At 44.2% G+C, this 17727-nt stretch overlaps 1 pseudogene; it reads right to left on the bottom strand.

Annotated features, from left to right (window-relative positions):
- Positions 1-2962: 2962 nt before the first annotated feature.
- On the bottom strand, positions 2963-9937 carry LOC140721653 (uncharacterized; annotated as a pseudogene).
- Between the last annotated feature and the right edge of the window lie 7790 nt (positions 9938-17727).

Below are 17727 nucleotides of genomic sequence, written 5' to 3' on the forward strand. Positions count from 1 at the left end.
GTAGTAAGCACAGGGTTGTGATTGTGGGAGATTTTAATTCTCCACTTAGACTGGGAAGCCCATACTGTAAAAGGGATGGATGGTTTAGGGTTTGTAAAATGTGTGCAGGATAGTTTTTTGCAGCAATACATAGAGGTACTGACTAGAGAAGGGGAAGTGTTGGATCTTCTGTTAGGGAATGAAATAGGCCTGGTGACAGAGGTATATGTTGGGGAGCACTTCGGGTCTAGTGACTACAATGCCATTAGTTTCAATATAATAATGGAGAAAGATAGGACTGGACCCAGGGTTGAGATTTTTGATTGGAGAAAGGCCCTACTTTCAGGAGATGTTAAAGGATTTAGAAAGAATGGATTGGGACAATTTGTTTTATGGGAAGGATGTAATAGAGAAATGGAGGTCATTTAAAGGTGAAATTTTAAGGGTACAGAATCTTTATGTTCCTGTTAGGTTGAAAGTAAAGGTTAGAAATTTGAGAGAGCCATAGTTTTTAAAGGATTGTGGTGACCCAATTACTAGCTCACTCGAACCAGCTGACAATTAGCCAGAGCCAGAGACAAAGGGAGATAGCCTCAAGGGGTTTCAGTTACGTGCCTCTCAAAGTATCGAGTGGGGGAGAGAGGCTTTAAAGCAAGACTGTGTTTTTGAAATAAACTTATTCTGTGGCTGCAGTTTATCGACTCCGTGTTGTAATTTCAGCGCTGCGCGTAGCACCCCGCTACAGGATATCGGAAACTTGGTTAGGAAAAAGAGAGATATCTACAATAAATATAGGCAGCATGGGGTAAATAAAGTGCTCGTGGAATATAAAGAATGTAAGAAAAAAATTAGAAAAGCTAAAAGAAGATACAAGGTTGCTTTGGCAAGTAAGGTGAAAATAAATCCAAAGGGTTTCTACAGTTATATTAATAGCAAAATGATAGTGAGGGATAAAATTGGTCCCTTACAGAATCAGAGTGGACAGCTATGTGTGGAGCCAAAAGAGATGGGGGAGATTTTGAACAATTTTTTTTCTTCGGTATTCACTAAGGAGAAAGATATTGAATTGTGTAAGGTAAGGGGAACAAGTAGGGAATTTATGGCAACTATGATGATTAAAGAGGAGGAAATACTGGCGCTTTTAAGGAATCTATAAGTGGATACATCTCTGGGTCCTGACAGGATATTCCCTAGGAACTTGAGGGAAGTTAGTGTAGAAATAGCAGGGGACAAAAATATTTCAAATATCATTAGAAATAGGGATGGTGTCGGAGGATTGGCGTATCGCTCATGTGGTTCCGTTGTTTAAAAAGGGTTCTAAGAGTAAACCTAGCAATTATAGGCCTGTCAGTTTGATGTTAGTGGTGGGTAAATTAATGAAAAGTATTCTTAGATATGGTATATATATATAATTATCTGGATAGACAGGGTCTAATTAGGAACAGTCAACATGGATTTGTGCATGGAAGGTTACGTTTGACAAATCTTATTGAATTTTTTGAAGAGGTTATGAGGAAAGTTGACGAGGGTAAAGCAGTTCATGTTGTCTATATGGACTTGAGTAAGGCCTTTGACAAGGTTCCACATGGAAGGTTAGTTTAGAAGGTTCAATTGTTAGGTATTATTATTGAAGTAGTAAAATGGATTCAACAGTGGCTGGATGGGAGATGCCAGAGAGTAGTGGTGGATAACTGTTTGTCAGGTTGGAGGCCGGTGACTAGTGCTGTGCCTCAGGGATCTGTACTGTGTCCGATGTTGTTTGTCATATACATTAATGATCTGGATGATGGGGTGGTAAATTGGATTAGTAAGTATGCAGATGATACTAAGGTAAGTGGCGTTCTGGATAATAAAGTAGGTTTTCAAAGCTTGCAGAGAGATCTAGGCCAGTTAGAAGAGTCGGCTGAACGATGGCAGATGGAATTTAATGCTGAGAAGTGTGAAGTGCTACATTTTGGGAATGAATAATCCAAATAGGACATACAAGGTAAATGGTAGGGGATTGAAGAATGCAGTAGAATAGAGTGATCTGGGAATAATGGTGCATAGTTCCCTGAAGGTGGAATCTCATGTGGATAGGGTGGTGAAGAAAGCTTTTGGTATGTTGGGCTTTATAAATCAGAGCATTGGTATAGGAGTTGGGATGCAAAGTTAAAATTGTACAGGGCATCGGCAAGGCCGAATTTGGAGTATTGTGTGCAGTTCTGTTCACAGAATTATAGGAAAGATGTCAACAAAATAGAGAGAGTACAGAGAAGATTTACTATAATGTTACCTGGGTTTCAGCATCTAAGTTACAGGGAAAGGTTGAACAAGTTAGGTCTTTATTCTGTGGAGCGTAGAAGGTTGAGGCTGAACTTGATAGAGGTATTTAAAATTATGAGGGGGATAGATAAGAGTTGACGTGGATAAGCTATTGCCATTGAGAGCATGGGAGATTCAAACAAAAGTACATGAGTTGAGAGTTAGGGGGCAAAAATTTAAGGGTAACACAAGGGGGAATTTCTATACTCAGAGAGTGGTAGCTGTGTGGAACGAGCTTCCAGTAGAAGTGGTAGAAACAAGTTTGGTATTGTCATTTAAAGTAAAATTGGATAGGTATATGGACAGGATAGGAATGGAGGGTTATGGGCTGAGTGTGTGCCAGTGGGACTAGGTGAGAGTAAGTGTTCGGCACGGATTAGAAGGGCCAAGATGGCCTGTTTCTGTGCTGTAATTGTTATATGGTTATATGAAACTCCTCCCGTGCCCAGTGACCAGGGTGCAGAACTGGGTGTGGTGAGCAGCAGCAATAATTGCAGAGTTCAGCACCGACAGTCACTCTCGAAATTACATTCAGCAATGGTGCTGGACAAATATCCAGCATGCAGCTTATTGAAACTTTCTCCCCAGTGTGAACCCAGTAGTGTGTCACAAGGTTAGATAACTGAGTGAATCCCTTCCCACATTCACAGCAGGTGAACAGCCTCTCCCCAATGTGAATTCACTGATGCTCATTTGGTGGAGATGGCTGAGAGAATCTCTTTCCAATGTTTGAGCAGGTGATTGGCCGCTACCCAGAGTGAACTCGCTGGTGTTTCAGTAGATGAGATGACCGAGTGAATCCCTTCCCACATTCACAGCAGGTGAACGGCCACTCCCCAGTGTGAACTGACTGGTGTGCCAATAGGGTGGATGATCTAGTGAAATGCTTTCCACAGTCTGAGCAGGTGTACGGCTTCTCCCTAGTGTGAACTCGTTGGTGACTCTGTAGTTCGGATAAATGAGTGAATCCCTTCCCACAGTCTGAGCAGGAGAATGGCCTCTCCCCGGTGTGAACTCGTTGGTGACTCTGTAGGTGGGATGACTGAGTAAATGCCTTCCCACAGACTGAGCAGGTGAACGGCCTCTTTCCAGTGTGTACTAACTGGTGTCTCTGTAGGTGAGACAATAAAGTGAATCCTTTCCCACAGTCTGGGCAGGTGAATGGCTTCTCCCCAGTGTGAAATCGCTGGTGTCTCAGTAGATCAGATGACCAAGTGAATCTTTTCCCACAGTCTGAGCAGGTGAACGGCTTCTCCCCAGTGTGAACTCGCTGGTGACTCTGTAGGTGGGATGACTGAGTGAATGTCTTCCCACAGACTGAGCAAGTGAATGGCCTCTTTCCAGTGTGTACTGATTGGTGTCTCTGTAGGTGAGATAATAAAGTGAATCCCTTCCCACAGTCTGGGCAGGTGAATGGTTTCTCCCCAGTGTGAACCCGTTGATGACTCTGTAGGGTGGATGACTGAGTGAATCCCTTCCCACAGTCTGAGCAGGTGAATGGCTTCTCCCCAGTGTGAACTCGTTGGTGACTCTGTAGGGTGGATGACTGAGTGAATCCCTTCCCACAGTCCGAGCAGATGAACGGCCTCTCTCCAGTGTGAACTCGCTGATGTACCTTCAGCTTAGATGAGTAAATGAATCCTTTCCCACAGTCCGAGCAGGTGAACGGCCGCTCCCCAGTGTGAACTCGCTGGTGAGCCATTAGGTCAGATGACCGAGTGAATCCTTCCCCACAAATTCAGATGAACAGCCTCTGCCCAGTGTGAACTGACTGGTGTGTCCACAGGTGGGATGACAGACTAAATGCTTTCTTACACACAGAACAGGTGAATGGCCTTGCCCAGTATGAACTTGCTGATGTACCTTCAGTTGAAATGACAGACTGAATTCATTCCCACTTTCTGAGCAGATGAATGGGATCCCCTGTGTAAAATGACAGACATGCCAGTTAGTCAGATGATCAAGTGAATCCCTCCCCACAGTCTGAGCAGGAAAGATGATCGAGTGAATCCCTTGCTCCACTTCTTAAATATCTGGACAGAGACAGCAAAACTGGTGTGTTTTGTTGGAATTCCCATGGACAAATTCCTTGTCATTTTTAACCTGTAAAAAGATTTACAAAATCCATCAACGAATGAAGGACAACATTTCAGATGAGATCACTATAGTTGTCAAGGTGTGATCTGTCATCACACTGTTACAGCGAGGTACAACCCAAGTTGGAGAGAGAAATTATCTTCTAACTGGGCACAGTGCTGGTATCTGAAATCAAACTCTCTGATGCTCTTCCTGTCTCTGTATGAATGGGGCATTTTTTCCATCTTCAAACTGTTACTTGGATCAGTTTGACTCTCTCCATTGGTATTATTCCCTGTTCCATTGAGCTGCATGGGTGCCTGGCCCCACAGTAACTGAAACACTCTCACAGAAATAGGCTTTGTTGACATGCAGCTGGGATTTTCCTTTCGGTACTGTTAATTTAAAGTGCCAGTTTTAATGCCATGTAAATATCTCCTACTCAGATGTATGGTTGGTATGCACAGCTGTTAAAAGGAATTCAAGTGAATGTTAGTATTATTTAAGGTTCTTGTCAGTCATGGAAAAGTACAACACAGATGCAGGCCCTTTGGCCCATCTAGTTTGTGTTGAACTATTTAAATTGTCTACTCACATACCCCTACCATCCAGGTACATATACAAACCTTTTAGATGTTGAAAATGAGCTTGCATGCACCACTTGTGCTGGCTGCTCATTCCACACCCGGATGACCATCTGTGTGAAGAAGTTTCCCCTCATATTGCCCTTAAAGTTTCACCTTTCACCCTTAACACATGGCCTCTGGTTGTAGTCCCACCCCATCTTAGTGGTAAAAGCCAGCTTGCATTTACCTCATCTATAGCCCTCACAATTGTGGTACACCTCCATCAAAATTTCCCCTTAATCTTCTACATTCCAAGGAATAAAGCCCAGACCTGTTCAATTTCTCCTTATAACCCGTCCTCCAGACCTGACAACATCCTTGTGAATTTTCTCTGAACTCCTTCAAACTCTTTTACATCTTTCCTGCAGGTTGGTGTCTAAAACTACACAAAATACTCCAAATTCTGCATCACCAATATCTTGTACAAAGTCAACATAACATCTATCTCCAGTACGCAGTACTTCGGTTCACGAAGGCCAATGTGCCAAAATCTTTCATTCCATCCCTATCGAACTGTGACACCACTTTCAGAGAAAACCTGTATTTCTAGATTCCTTTCTTCTACAACACTCCTCAGAGCCCGACCAGTCACTGTGTAAGACCTACCCTGGTAGGTCCTACCAAAGTGCAACACCTCACACTTGTCTGCATTAAATTCCATTTTCCATTTCTCAAGCCATTTTCCGAGCTGGTCCAGTTCACACTGTAAACCATGATAGTCTTCCTCACAGTCCACTACACCCCCAGTCTTGGTGTCATCCACAAATTTGCTGATCCAGCTAAACATGTTATCTTCCAGATTACTGATACAGATGACAAACAACAACAGATCCATCACTGATCCCTCTGGCACACCAATAGTCACAGGCTTCCAGTCAGAGAGGCAACCATCTGCTACCACACTCTGGCTTCTCCCAAAGAAACTGTCTCATCCAATTTACTGTCTCATCTTGAATGCTGAGTAACTGAACCTTCTTGACCAACCTCCCATATGAGACTTTGCCAAGTGCCTTGCCAAAGTTCATGCAGACAACATCCACTGCCTTGCCTTCATCCAATTTCCTGATAACTTCCTCGGGAGACTCTGTAAGGTTGGTTCGACATGACCTACCATGCACAAAGCCATGCTGTCTATCCTTAATCAATCCACAACTATCCAAATACTTATATATCCGGTTCCTGCACATGTGCAAAAAATCACACCGATCTATTTTGTTACCTCATGTGGATTACCATTCTGATCTACCAGAGGTTTAATTTTTTCCCTTGCAATCTTTTTGCTCTTAACCTATCTGCAGAATCCCTGAGGATTCTCCTTCACCTTGTCTGCTGGGGCAACCTCATGCCTTCTTTTATTTCTTTCATAAGTGTTCACTTGAATTTCCTGTACTTCATAAGTACCCCATTTGTTCTTATCTGCCTGTACCTGGTATGCACCTCCTATTTATAGATTTGGGTGCTGAAAGTCAAAGGGGTGATAGAGCTGCATGGTGGGAGGAGGGCGTAGGTGGGGGGGGGGGTTAAACTAAAGTTGCAGGGGGCCGGAATAATGGAACAGAGGGTGGAGGGGTTTTGGAGACAGTTGTTGTTCTGTCCGCAGACAAAGTCAGGAATGGTGCAGTGACTATGCTGACCCCTGTATATTTCAATACAAGGAGCAGTGTAGGACAGGCAGATGTGTTCAGGGATGGATCAACACCTGGAATTATGACACCAGGATCTGGCAACTGTGACAGGCTGCTTTATGGAAAAGGTGTGCTTGGTAAATGGGAGGCCTTCAAATCTAAATATTGATAGTACAAAGTGGGTATGTGCTTGTCAGAATAAAAGGAAAAGGTAGAAACTGTAGGGAACCTTGGTTTTTAAGAGATATTGAGACCCTAGTGAAGGACAAAATGGAATTGCATAACAGGGATAGGCAGGCAGGTTCTTACGGAGTATAAGAAATGCAAGAGAACACATAAGAAATAAATCAGGATGACTAAAAGAAGGCATGAGGTTGCTGTCGCAGAAAAGATGAAGGATAATCCTCAGGGATTCCAGAGATAGATTAAGAGCAAAAGGATTGCAAGGCACAAAGTTGATCCTCTGGAAGACTGGAATGGCAATCCACGTGTGGAACCAAAGCAGATGGGGGAGATGTTAAATATGTTTTCATCTCTATTTACTCAGGAGATGGACACAGGGTCTATGGGAGTGTGGAAAAGAGGCATTAAAATCGTGGACCCTCTACAGTTTAAAGAAGAGAAGTTATTTTGCTGTTCAAAATAGAACATCGAAATCTACAGCGTATTCCATGCCATTCAGCCTAAAATGTTGCGCTAACAATGTAACTTACTCTAGTAACTGCCTAGATTTTTAAAAAATCATGGACCCTGTACAGATTAAAGAAGAGGAGCTGTTTGCTATTCTGTGGCAGATTAGGGTGGATACATCTCCAGGGCATGACAAGGTAGAAACTGCATAGAACATTCCTAGTGCATAGCCCTCTAATTTTCTAAGTTCCATGTACCTATCTAAGAGTCTGTTAAAAGACCCCATTGTACCTGCCTGGACCACTGCTACTGGCAGTGCATTCCACCCAGCCACCACTCTCCGTATAAAGAACTTACCCCATGACATCCCCTCGGTAACTATTTCAAAGCACCTTAAAACTATGCCCCCTCGTGTTAACCATTTCAACCCTGGAGAAAAATCTTCTGGCCACCCACACGCTCAATACCCCTCATCATTTTATACACCTAAAAAAGGCTCTAAATATAAACAAGGAAATTATACATTGCACAATCTACTTTCCACAATTCAGTACACTTACACAGACAGGTGTGTAAAAAGGGCCCAAAGGATATCAGGGAACAACAGGCCAAATTCACCACCACCACAAACTGTTCTTGCTGTGACCATCAAGGTAACAGTACCACAGCAAAAGGACCAACAGGCTCCGGGACATCATCTTCTACCAGGCCATCAGACTGATTAATTCATGCTGATACAATTGCATTTTTCTCATGTTTATGAAGTATGTATGTGATAAAGTCAACTCAATTCACCCTCTCCACTATCTGTTCTGTCATTCTGACTCCCATACCTTCTACAGCTTATTGTAACCACATCACCTCTCCCCCCCACCAGCAAGCCTTACCACTAGGATATTCATCCCCTGTTGTTCTGTTCCACTAACTAATGAATCCCCTATCAGCTATTTGACTTTCCTTTGCCAGGTAATTCCCCCCAATAAAGTGGTCTACTGTTGTTGTGTGGGATATCAACAAGAGTACTCTGCTATTTAACCTTATTCCCCTTCCTGGCTCTCACCCAGTGTCCTGTGTCCTGAACCTTGAGTGTAACTTACCCATCTTCATGTCATATCTATCACCCCCTCCAACTGCTGGATGATCTGGAATTCACCCATTTCAAATTCCAGCTCCTTGAAGTGCAGGGTTACAAGCTGCAGCTGGATGCACATCTTGTAGGTGAGGGCATCAGGGACACTGGAGGTCTCCCCAACTTCCCACCAATGTCCCCTCTAATTTGTAATGACCCTTGTGCACATAAACCTTGTACTGTGCATTTTTTTACCCAGTGACAACATGCGCACAGTGAATTTAATATAGAGAGGAATTCATTTTCACAGCTGGCAAATCACTGTCGATAGGAAATTTGACCTCTTCTGGGTTTGATCCAGTTCATCTGCACTCTCACACAACCTATGTAGCAGGCCTGGAATGGGTAATGAAGGATTTTCTCACCAAAGCCTTTGCATATTGTCAATATCTGGTTGGCTTGCTAAATGATGCTTTAAAACAGGGGTGTCAAACTCATTTTAGGTCACGGGCCGGATTGAGCAAAATGCAGCTTCATACTGCATCAGTCGGACGCGTGTGAACGCAGCTTTCGTTGCCTCCGTTTTTTCAGCCTGCTCTCATGTGTCTCAGCCTCTGCTATAACTACAAAGTGTTTTTCTTTACAAATTCGGTTTCTTATGAAGAAGACTGCCAAGCAAGACTGCCGAATAAACACTAAAAACCCTGAAAACCTAGTACCTGAATAAACTCAGCATTAGCCATATCATACGCCATAGGCTCTTCGATTACTGGGGCCAGCTTTAATAGTAATTAGATATTATCTCACGGGCCTTGAGTTTGACATATATGCTTTAAAAAGTCAGATTTCCAAATATCAAGCCATTTCTTCTCACTTGCAAATTCTCCAGCAACTTTTGCATCATCACAATGCACACATGTATCACCAGTTTCTGTAGTGTACATAAATATTTCCCCCTGAATCCTCTCCCAGGTGACAGATGGTGGTGAACTCATTGATGGCAATGTAGTCCGTCTCATTGGAGTCTGGCACATTCCAGATGTGAAAGCTACTTGTTTGATATCATTATGTACCCAGAGAGAATGGGACAAAATATCTTCTCACCGGTAGAAAAGTCCAGAACAAGAGGAGTTTGAACAAGCAACACACGCACAAAATGCAGGAGGAACTCAGCAGACCAGGCAGCAACCATCGAAAAGTGTACTAATGATGAATTCCGCCGGCATTTTGTGTTTGTTGTTTGGATTTCCAACATCTGTGGATTTTCTCTTATTAAGGATTGGAGGTAGAACAAAGGTGGCTTTCTCACAGCTGATGTAAAAAAAAGTTCCCTTTCTCCGAGTTCCTAATCCTTGCATTCAGATAGCTGGAGCTCAGCTCTGTCTGAGAGATGCATTGGCTCCCATTCCCTCATCAGCCCTAAGCTCCCCGGGGCCCGTGCACGGATCGTGGGGATGACAGAGAGGGAAAAAAAAGACAGGACTGTCCCGGGATTGCGGGCCATAATTGGCCACACCTCAAGGGCATTGTCCCGAAGTTGGAGTTTAAATTAGCAGAATGGAGAATAACTCTCACCTGCATTGAAATTTTCCAAGGCCTTTTCTGTACTGCGCGCATACGTGTACACAGTGACGTCAACAGCCCTGACGCCTGCTCATTCGATCGGTGCATCAGCGCCGGCCAAAAACTGTGACGCAAGTCCTTATGGGTAATCACGACGCCATTAAACATTTCTGCAAGCACTGGTTCAATGTCCATACCTCATTTTTTTTCGTGTGTATAGAAAAATCAGCAGCTGTTTTAACGCAGAAAGCGGCTCCCATATACAATATACTCAATATCAACGTGTATCTCATGCCAAGGTAAAATGCAGATGTGAAACACGAGAGATTCTGCAGTTACTGGAAATACAGAGACGTACACACACAAAATGCTGGAGGAGCTCTGCAGTTCAGCCGGCAACTAAGCAGAGGAGTACACAGACTCGGCATGCTGAAGGGGCTCGGCCTAAACGTAGACTGTTTATTCCTCTCCATATTTGCTGCCTCATCTGTTGATTTCCACCAGTATTTTGCAGAACTTAACCACCTTCTTTTTCGGTCAGCCAGTTTCCAAATGTTTCTGATCTTTCTTTTGTAGCCGCATGCTGCTGGTCTGATTCCTGCTCCTCCTCCTCCTCGTAAACTCTGGACTGCATCCTTCTCCGGAGCCCCAAAGCCCTGGCTCAGGCTGGCAACTCTCTGGTTTCTGACTCTGCTCCATCGAAGATTCATTCACTAGTCTGCTGTCAGACTTTAGAGGTGCATTGTTTTACGAAACCGCGGGTTCGTTTACTTGAGTGTCGCTTTAAGTGCCAGAGTAAGGCGGGACTGTGACGTCAGAGAGAGCGAGAGAGAGAGAGAGAGAGAGAGAGAGAGAGAGAGAGAGAGAGAGAGAGAGAGAGAGAGCAGCTGTTGGAACTTCAGCTTCTCACTGCTACGAGTTGGAACTCTTCCATGCCCAAAAGACTGGGTTGATCATCAGCACGCAGTGCAAAACGTATGTGTGACTGTCACTTCGTATAATTCATACGTGTGGATTTGTTGGAGTATCCCGTGCTATCACTTCTGTTGGCCATTACCTGGAATCGGTGTGTTCTGTGGTAACCACTTGAAGACGATATTCCTGTCACTGTCACCTGGTGATATTTTGAAGTGAATTTCGGAACGAATCGACGGCTAAGATCTTCGGCGACTGTTATTTCGTTTACCCAGCGTAAAATGTGTGTGGAATTCTTCGTAATTGCCTTCTCTCTACATGTTCGTGTGGATTTACAAATCTCTCCTTTCACTCACTTATTCCGTGGATTACTGAACTTTTCTACTTTACCATCTTAAGACTTTAAACATTGTTTCCCAAGCTTGATAGTTTAGGAGCTACATATACGCATTACACTGTTAACTTCTGTTTATTTTGTTTAATCTTTTATATTTGGAGTAGATACTAATAAAGATAGTGGTTTTCACATCGAAACCAGACTCCATTAGTGATCTGTTGCTCCTGGTACGTAACAATTGCAACAACCCAGCTGTCTGAGGCACCGTCCTTTAAAATTGGTGAAAATGACCCAAAACGTTGAAAAGAGCAGGGAAGAAGGAGTTTAACCAACTTTGTCCAGAGCCCTGAAGAAAGTCAAAACCACAGTGAGCTCATCGTTTTATTCAGCCTGGAGAAAATCATGCAGGGAATTCATGCAGGTGTATAAGATGATGAGAGGCATTGGTCGTGTGGATAGCCAGAGGCTTTTTCCCAGGGCTGAAACGGCTAACACGAGGGGCAGAGGTTTAAGCTGCTTGGAAGTATGTGCAGAGGAGATGTCAGAGCAAAGTTTTTTAAAGCAAAGAGTGGTGTGTGTGCGTGTGGAATGGACTGCGAGCGACGGTTGTAGAGGCGGATAGAATAGGGTCTTTTAAGAGACTCTTAGATAGGTACATGGAGCTTAGGAAAATAGGTGGCTATGCGGTAGCGTAATTCCAGGCAGAGTTAGAGTAAGTTACATGGTCGGCACAACATTGTGGGCCAAAGCGTCTGTAATGTGCTGTAGATTTCTATGATTTTATGAAATTCAAGGGAAATCTCCTAGAGTGGCGACTAGCTGCAACCGGCTAAATACAGGGAGATTGAATGGGGAGTGGCAGGGATATATTTCTAAATACTGATATGGAACAGAAACATGGGCCTCTCTAGTGTACATTCTGAGTCTGGCAGAGACAGTCAGTACCTGAGACACGGGATTTGAAACAGAACTGGTTTATCTTTCACAGATCCACAATATTAAACATCAGTCCAGTTTAAGGTTAACATCAGCAGAACAGACTCTTCCAATGCTCAGTGACCAGGGTTCAGTCCTGGGTGCGATGAGCAGCTGAAAGAACTGCAGAATCTGACAGTAACAGTCCCTCATGAACCTGCAGCTGCCTTCAGTCACCGTGATGGTTAAACATTTAACACAGAGCTGATTTGAACTTCCTCCCTGATGTGAAGTTGCTGGTGTTGCAGCAGCTGGGATGACTGAGTAAAACTCTTTGCTCACTCCGGACAGAAATGTGGCCTCTATTTATTGTGAACTCACCGGAGCATCACAAGGTGGGTTAACTGAATGTGTCTCTTTGCACACACGGAGCAGGTGAACGGCCGCTTCCCAGTGCGAAGCTGTTGGTGTATCTGCGATGGCCGATTGAATCCCTTCCAAAATGAGTGCCAGTGAATGACATCAACACGTACAAACAAGCTGGATGAACTCAGCATCCGTTGAAACGAGCTGTCAACTGTTCGGGCCGAGACACTTCGTCAGTGAATGACATCACACTGCTATCAACGTCGTGGCAATGTATCCAATCAGATCACGAACACGGACACGTGATCGGGCTGTCTTGCAGCGAGTGGGGCGCTGTCTTCTCCCGTATCTCCGCCCCCACATTCAAGGATCGGCGACATGCAAGCGCTGGTGAACTGACAGATACAGCGGAAACAACGTTTGAGATTCCCATACACAAATCCCTTGATCTTTCTACACTGTTGAAAGTTTACAAAGCACGTCACTGGGAGAAGGACAACATTTCAACTCAGATAATTTTAGTCTCCATTGTGTCTTCTGATAAAAAAACACTTTCACAGCTCAAAACAATTTGGAGGAACAACACTTCATCTTCTAACTGGCTACAGTTCCGGTGTCAGGCACAATATCAAACTCTCTGCTTCCCTGTCTGTATCAAAATGGATCATTCCTCCCCTTCATCAGTCTGTGACTTGGCTCAGTTTGTCTGTCTCCTTCGCATTCTTAGAAGGATGAGAGGGGATCTGAATGAAACAGGTAAGATTATTAACGGATTGGACACGCTAGATCACATTTTATTTACACGGCTGCCACCAGAAACTTTCTTCTTCTTCTTCTTCTTCTTCTTCTTCTTCTTCTTCTTCTTCTTCTTCTTCTTCTTCTTCTTCTTCTTCTTCTTCTTCTTCTTCTTCTTCTTCTTCTTCTTATTATTATTATTATTATATCCCTCCTGGCATTTGACGGTGGTAAACTCAGAGTCAGCAATGTTATTGAACCTCAGGAGTAGGTGACTGAGGGAGGAGGAGGAGCAGTCAGCAGAGGGGTGTGTCCAGACAGGTATACAAAGATGGGACCCGGAGTGATTGGGCTGAGGAAGGGGAAAACAGAAATAAATCAAAGATTGTGTGCAACGGAGATTATAGAAAGAACAGGCAGGAGATGAAGCTTAATCAAAACCAGTGGCATGAGTTACAGAGCAATAGAGTCATTGTGCGATTAAAACAGAAAGCAGCACATACTGGACTGAGAGTGTTGTATTTGAATGCACGCAGCATAAGGAATAAAATGAACAATCTTGAAATCCAGCTACAGATTGGCAAACATGACGCTGTGGCTATCTGTGAAACTTGGCTAAAGAATGGCGGCCATTGGCAGCTGGAAGTCCAACGATGTACGGTGTATCTGAAAGAGAGGTGGGTAGGCACAGGAAGTGGTGTGGCCCTGTGTACAATATTAAATCATTGGAAGGAGATGACATATGACTGGAAGGTGTAGAGTCTCTATGGGTTGAATTAAGAGCAAGGATGCGATGGTGCGACTCTGTAAGGCACTCGTGAGATCACACAGACTATTGTGTGCAGTTTTGGGATCCTTATTTTAGAAATGATATACTGCCATTGTAGAGGGTTTAGAGAAGATTCACTAGAATTATTCCAGCAATGAAAGGTTTACCATATGAGGAGGGTCTGACAGCTCATGGGCTGTGTCCCCTGGAGTTCAGGAGAATAATAGGGACCTCATAGAAACATTCTGAATGTTAAAAGACCATTACAGATTAGATATGGCAAAGTAAATTTCCAATGGTAGGGGATGCTAGGACAAGAGGGCATGTCTTCAGAACTGAAGGACGTCCATTTTGGAATGGAGATGCGGATAAATTACTTCAGTCAGTGGGTGGTAAATCTGTGGAATTTGTTGCCATGAGTGGCTGTGAAGCCAAGTCATTGGGTGTATTTAAGGCAGAGATAGATAGCTTCTTGATTAGCCAGCGCATCAAAGGGTATGGGACCAAGTCAGGGGAGTGGAGATGACAGGATGAATTGGAACAGCCATCATTGAATGACGGAGCAGACTCGGTGGGCCGAATGGCCAACTTCTGCTCCAATATTTTATGGTCTTATGGTCTATTCCACTGTTTCTCCCTGCCAAAGTGCAGCCAATATTTCTGGATGCCTGACCCATTCATATGAGAATTTAGCCTTTACTATTTTTCTGAGCTTCTCATCAATGTGGACAGTTCAGTTAAGCTTTGCTCCAGAATATCCACACAATTAAAAGAGTTTAGTTTTTATGTTTATTTTTGCACTACTTATATAATTTAACGATTTAATATGTATATTATTGTAATTCATAGTTGTTAAAATCTATTGTTATGAATTAGGTTCTCCTGTTGCCGCAGAGACAATAGATTTCATGACATATGCCGGTGCTATTAAACCTGATTCTGATATTGATATGGGAGACCCACCACCGGTCACCTGATCCCAGTTACCGCAGATCGTAATGCGAGATTGAAGCCTTTTCCATTTATTTGCATTCCTCAGAAATTACAACAGTCAGTTAAGTTTCCTTCTGAGTTTCCAAAGCAGAAGCTCAGTCTGTCTAGTATTTCCACACAATTAAAATGGGGATATTGTTTATTCTTATCACGTACTGAGCTACAGTGAATAGCTTGCCTGACGTACCAGCCACACAGATCAGTACATTACGACAGTACATTGAGTTGATATACGACAAGACAATAACTGTAACAAAGCATTATGGCTGCAGAGAAAGTGCAGTACAGATAGACATCTGGTACAGGGTCACGTCGAGTTACATTGTGAGGTCGAGTCCATTTTATCATTCATTTGGCTTATAACCACAGACAGGAAGCCGACCTTGAGCCGGGTGTTTCGCGCTTTAAAGCTTTTGTATCTCTTCCCCGATGGGGAGCGGGTTTGCAGCAAGAATGTCCAGGTTGTGAGTACATGGCCTGCTTTTCCGAGGCAGGGGAAGTGTAGGAAGAGTCCATGGAGGGGAGGCTTGTTTCTCTGATGTTCTCCGCTCTCCAAAGTTCTCTGCCGTTCCTTGCAGTCATGGGCAGAGTAGCAGCCATACGAAGGCGAGAAGTATCGATAAGAAGCTCAGAGACCTCGGCCTTCACCGTGTCTTGTGTAGCTGGATCCTGGACTTCCTGTCAGATCGCGCGAGTGGGCTCCCTCACCTCTGTCTCTCTGACCCCCAGCACACATACCCCACAGGGGCGTCTCCTTGCCCCCTCCTTTATCTCTCTGTATATCCATGACTTGTGTCGTCACCCACAGCTCCAATCTGCTTATTAAATTTGCTGACGACACTACACTGACTGGCCTAATCTCAAATAATAACGAGACAGCCGACAGAGAAGAAGTCATCACCCCGACACAGTGGTGTCAAGAAAATAACCTCTCCCTCATTGTGTCAAAAACAAAGGAGCTGGTTGTGGATTACAGGAGGAATGGAAACATGGACCAAATTCAACATTTCCAAGTCCGTTATTGCACATTTAAATATTGATCATGACAGAACGTACTGTATATAAAATACGGTTAATAACATGTTTATAGATAATAGATTGTTACTGACAGAGAATCGTATAATCTGTGTTCCGTGTGTTATCCGAATGTACTTGCCTGTGATGCTGCCACAAGTCAATGTTTCTCTGTACCTGTACCTTCCCGTACTTGTGCACTTGGCAATAAATTCAACAGGACCTGAGAAATCTCAGTGAGATTTGATTAGTGATGATCATCTCGGCAGCTCGGTAGGTCGAATGTATGAGACAGTACACTGATAAATGCAAAACCCTGAACAGTGTTGATGATCAGAGGGATCTCAGACTCCAAGTTCATCGCTCCTGAAAGAGACTGCACAGATTGATCGGGTGGTTAAGAAGGCAAATGGCGTGGTTGTCTTTATTAGTTGAAGCATTGAGTTCAAAAGTCGGGAAGTTGTGTTGCAGCTGTTACGTGCCTGCGGTCGTACTGTGACTGTTTCTTTAAGAGCGCCGGCGTGAGGAGGCGGGACTATGACGTCAGTCACAGGCTGACAGCGCTAACTGTGGATTAATCATGAGAGAGAGAGTGAGCGATCTGCAGACAGGCTGTCGGCCAGTCTGAAGAGAGAGAGCGGGGGGGGGGAAGAGAGAGAGAGAGAGCGGGGGGGGGGAAGAGAGAGAGAGAGCGGGGGGGGGGAAGAGAGAGAGAGCGGGGGGGGGAAGAGAGAGAGAGCGGGGGGGGGGGGAAGAGAGAGAGAGCGGGGGGGGGGGGAAGAGAGAGAGAGAGCGGGGGGGGGGGAAGAGAGAGAGAGAGAGAGTGTGTGTGTGTGTGTGTGTGTGTGTGTGTGAGTGGAAAAGCTGATAGCTTCAGTTAGTCGCAGCTGAGGCTTGGAACTCGCCTCGGCCCACAAGAGTGGGTTGATCATCGGTGCACAGAACCACAACGAATGTGTGTGGTTGTTACTTGTGTTAACCCTTGCCTGGGTATGTTGTGCGGTAACCCCTGATAGACGGTATTACTGTGACAGGTCACTTTCGCTGATAACTTGTATATGGACAGATTCAACGGATAAAATTTTCGACGACGGTTATTTCGAAGTAACGGCCTTTTCTCTACGTTTCACCCTGGATTACAAATATCTCTCTCCCATCATTTATTCCGGGGATTACTGAATTTTCCTACTTTACCATCTCAAGACTCTAAGCTTTGTTCCCTCAGGCTCGATAGTTTGGGAGTTATATTTACACATAACACTGTTACCTTTCCTTTATTTCGTTAAGTTACTATAAGTAGATACTAATAAATAAGTGGTTTTAACATCAAAACCAGACTCCGGTGTGAACTGTATTGCTGCTGTTTCGTTTCTAAAACGTTACAGTTCGTAACACAGTTTTATTCAACTAGTTAGACCACATCTGAAGAATTTCATACAGTTCTGTTCGCAGAAGAGTTTTACCAGAATATTGCCTGGATTAGAAGCATGAGCTGTAACGAGAGGTTGCACAAACTTGTGTTGTTTACTCCAGAGCGGCGCAGACTGGGGTGAGACTGGATGGACATTTATAAGATTACGAGAGGAATAAATTGTGGACAGACGATATATTTTTCCTGGGGGTGAAATGGCTAATACATTTAGGGTGAGAGGAGATGTGAGTGGCAAGTTTGCTTCTTTCCACAGAGTAATGGATAGCTGGAGTCACAGCCGGGGGGGGGGAAGGAGGAGTCAGGTGATCCCATTTTCCCCTCCCATTTAACCACAGATGGGCAGCATCTGTGCGTCGCTTCCGAGGCCCCGCCCTCCGGA

Source organism: Hemitrygon akajei, unplaced genomic scaffold, assembly GCF_048418815.1.
Source record: "Hemitrygon akajei unplaced genomic scaffold, sHemAka1.3 Scf000059, whole genome shotgun sequence".
NCBI lineage: Eukaryota > Metazoa > Chordata > Chondrichthyes > Myliobatiformes > Dasyatidae > Hemitrygon > Hemitrygon akajei.